This window comes from Limulus polyphemus, unplaced genomic scaffold (assembly GCF_000517525.1).
Source record: "Limulus polyphemus unplaced genomic scaffold, Limulus_polyphemus-2.1.2 Scaffold921, whole genome shotgun sequence".
Taxonomy (NCBI): Eukaryota; Metazoa; Arthropoda; class Merostomata; order Xiphosura; family Limulidae; genus Limulus; species Limulus polyphemus.
In genome coordinates, this window is record NW_013666531.1 from 45,466 (window position 1) to 49,737 (window position 4,272).

General features: G+C 33.1%; 1 protein-coding gene across 1 annotated transcript in view; it reads right to left on the reverse strand.

Moving 5' to 3' along the window:
• Nucleotides 1-3,452, reverse strand: part of LOC106461241 (exonuclease GOR-like) — a 30,723-nt gene extending 27,271 nt beyond the window's left edge. The window contains exon 1 of the mRNA XM_022388111.1: nt 3,379-3,452. The gene's annotated coding sequence lies outside the window, so the exon portion shown is untranslated. The remainder of the gene's footprint in view (nt 1-3,378) is intronic.
• Nucleotides 3,453-4,272: the final 820 nt, after the last annotated feature.

The window sequence follows — 4,272 nt, forward strand, 5'->3', positions numbered from 1 at the left end:
TGAGAAAAAACGAACATCCACCAGAGTACCTGGACTCAAAACAGTGACAGGAATACAGTAAATTACTAGATGAATTTACTAATGTGTTTGTGAGACCAGATGACTGCAATTATGCAGACACAAGTGGCTCAAATCCAATAAAACAACCACCATACAGGTTTTTTGAAGCACTGGCGATGTAGCCAGTACTGAAATCAAATGAATATTTAAGGATGAAATAAACAACCTTTATAAAGCACTTGAAGGCTAAGGTTCTGTGGGGGTTTAGGTGAACTAACATTAATGTAACATCAATACTTTCTTCTGTTATGGGCAGATGGATATCTGGACCTTCTGTAAGGCACTTGATGTTGATTATAGATTCTGGATACTGGAAAGTCAAATCGGACAAATAAAGCAGACCCATGATTGCTTTCCGGACAAGAGATCCCTTGTATAATGCACCTGCAACCTTTTAGAGGCTGATAGAGCTTAAACTTAGAGGACTACCATAAGAGAGATGTATCTTGTATATATAACGTAATGCTTTCTCAAACTGGAACAGATCTGATAGAGATTTCAGAACATCTAGACATTGCATATTTTCAAACTGTACATTCCCGGTAGCAATTCTTCAGGCTTACGATGCTAAAAATCAAGTTTCAATACCCGTGGTGATCAGAGCATAGATAGCACATTGTGTAGCTTTGCACTTTAAAATAATCAAACCGATCAAATTGTACAGCTTTTCAGTAAAAAACGATTGTCATTTGTATTGAAATAATAATCATACCATGGTCTGTGTTATTAAGAATTACTTCATAATGTTTTTCTGGTCAAATCTTCTGTTATATAGTGGGCTTATTTTATTCATTCTTGGGGTAAGGCAGTTTTACCTGAGAATATCACACACATGTTCACTTAAAGCATGCAGATTTGCCCTCTTGAACTTAGCTTACTTTGTTCTTGTGCCGTTCATACACTGCTAGGATCATTCATTTTTGGTATTTATAGATCTTTTCTTGATTAGTGTTCTTAAAGAATGAATTTAGGCTTGTCTTAATGTTATAGATGACAATATACTCTATTAGAATTAGCCATGTCAGAGCTTAATTATTATATTCTTATAAGGCTTATTTAGATCAGCGGAAAGTCTTCTGTTTCAGTGTAGATCTTGACTTAAGCTTCTACAAATAAAATAAAGTATAAAATGTTTTATTTTATACATTTTTGTTGTATAGTATTCTTCGTTGATTCAGTCAAATCAAGTTTAGATACATTTTGTAAATATTTCTTATTGAATATCTAGTTAGTTTAGTTTGCTTAACTTACAGGTGGAATATCTTACGTATTTCTTATTGAATATATAGTTATTTTAGTTTGCTTAACTTACGGGTGGAATATCAACGTATTTCTTATTGAATATATAGTTATTTTAGTTTGCTTAACTTACGGGTGGAATATCTAACGTATTTCTTATTAAATATATAGTTATTTTAGTTTGCTTAACTTACGGGTGGAATATATTACTTATTTCTTATTGAATATATAGTTATTTTAGTTTGCTTAACTTACAGGTGGAATATCTTACGTATTTCTTATTGAATATATAGTTATTTTAGTTTGCTTAACTTACAGGTGGAATATCTTACGTATGTCTTATTGAATATATAGTTATTTCAGTTTGCTTAACTTACGGGTGGAATATCTTATGTATTTCTTATCGAATATATATTTATTTTAGTTTGCTTAACTTAAGGGTGGAATATCTTACGTACTGGTGAAAAATTATTATTTGAAGTTTAATGTAGAGTGACTTGATATCATTCAATACATTTTATGCGTTGTTATTTTGTTCATCTTCTTTATGACAATGCTTCTGAGGTTATCTGCAGCAATCCCTACTTTTTTAGCTGCCGGCCATGGGTAAGGCAATTGGCTGGCAGCACCAATAGCCAACTTTTTAGCTACATTATAAGAATTCCACGGCTGAAAGAACTTGTTTGGCACCGAGATTCCATCCCGAGTCCCGTACGTTATAAGTCAAGTGCCTTAATCATCAAGCCCATTTTATTGAAATATGGGTGGAAAAGAAAGTGGAGGCCAACAGAAAAGAGCAACATTTACAATTTTTGGCTTCAAATATTTTAATGTTCGCGATTTGACGAATCGTGTAAGGTCCACGCATTCTTCAACCAACTGGCCTGAAGGTTTTGCTTATTCGCAGTGTTGTATAAATATCTCCACTTTCAATAAATGGGCCTTCCATAAATTTGTTTTCAGGATGAATATAAGAATAGTTGCAAAAGTAGTTAAGTAATTTAGTTAAACTACCTTTTTGAAAACTTTTTAAAATTAATCGCGGTAACAAAAAGTAATGTATTGGTAGTTGGTTTAACTAAAGAATAAAGTAATTTGTGTCCATCACTAGTAATGCATCATAGTCATCATGTATGCCGAGCTTAGTTAAATACAATTCAAGATATTTTAACTGCTTACATTGTATAACAAGAAAAATGACTTGCCAAAAATTTTTATTCACAACAATATGCCATTTTACTCAGTGCTCAAACTGTTGCACATTTTCGGAAAATTTTTTTCTGATCTGTGCTGCCATCTATAACGATATTTTCCTCGTGGTGTGGTATGTTTGATATTTTTGGAACTTTTTTTGTCTGACTGAAAGACGACTCTTCCCATCTTATGCTGCCATCTATGTTTTCCTTCATTACTGTAGCTTGAGCATGTGAATCTATGGCTGTGCCATCGCGCTATTTTCTTCTTGAATATAAATAGATATGTGTTTTGTTACTTCTTCGAAAACAGCTGTTTTAAATCCTCGAACACAATACTTTAAAAGCTCGAAACGTGGTATGGTTCAGAATAAAATATGCTGTTAGATCTATTTAAAACTATTACATTGTGATTGGTGGAAATCACGAACTACTTACTATAGCATATTTTGCAAACGCTATTAAGACATATGAATGAAGCTGCAAGTGTTGTGACGAGTTTAAAGATACCATTTTAAATATCCGTATAAGGTTTATTGTTTGTTTATTTGTTTTTTGAATTTCGCGCTAACCGTCCCTAATTTAGGAGTGATAGACAAAGGAAGGCAGTTAGTCAATAACACCAACCGCCAACTGTTGGGCCAATCTTTGCCAACAAAAAGTGGGATTAACCACAACTTATAACGTCCACACAGTTGAAACAACGAGCATGTTCGATGAGGGAATTCGAACCCGCGACCCTATGTGGTATTTATGGTAGAAAATAGGAATATGATGTTTGAGAAAAATATTCGAATCTTTTTATATAATACGTAATTACAAAGACGTACGATAAAAATGTCAAATGTTTTTTGTTTTTCTACAATCACAAACTATAACCACTTACTGATTTTTTTAATGAATAATTCTTGGCCTTTGACCTCTTCCCCAATCCAATTCGGGAGTTTCTAGGTGCGAGTCATACTGTAGGAATGATGGTATGGAAAATAATGTTCTCATGTTTGTATTACTGGAATAAAAAGGGATAACACAAACAAGCGAAAGATAGTAAATGGTCTTTTCATAATACAAGCTCCAAATTGAAAAATTTTCATAACACAAGCCCCAAATTGAGAAATGTAAGAGAACTCATAAATTTTAGGGATTGTTTTTACAGATATTACTAAAAAAATGCCACTTGGTTTGTGGGAAAAGGGGCTTGCACGATGAAAAGGTGGAAATCTGGAGTTTAATACTTTCATTGTGTGAATATTTTCCTGTTTATGTTTCATGCCATCGATCGAGCCTCATCAGTGTGGTTTACTTTTATTTGCGAAACTGTAACCTTTCTATCAAGATCTAGAACCACACCGATATTGGAAGAAAAACGGTAGCTAACAAACTTGTGTTACGTCAGTTTTTAGATGAATCAATGAACATTTTTATATTCAACATAGACAGGACGGCATAACGGTTTCTAACTTTCACGTGAAGCCAGAAAACTTTCTCAACAACCTCCATGCGATACCCCTATATTTCTATTGGTAAATACAACCAGGACATAATTTAAATTAAACAATAACAACTTTGATTAAGACACTGAGAGAAAAATATATAATTTAAAACATTGTTTTAATTTCAATAAATTGCACCTACCTGAAGTATCCGCCGGACATATAGGCACGAAAATAGGTCTCAATCAGAAGCGAAGTAGTTTTATCTAGAAAATTAGAACACTGGTTGTAAATTATGTCCCAAAAGAAAGTGGTGAAAACGTATTATCCAAGTATCGTTCTACCAT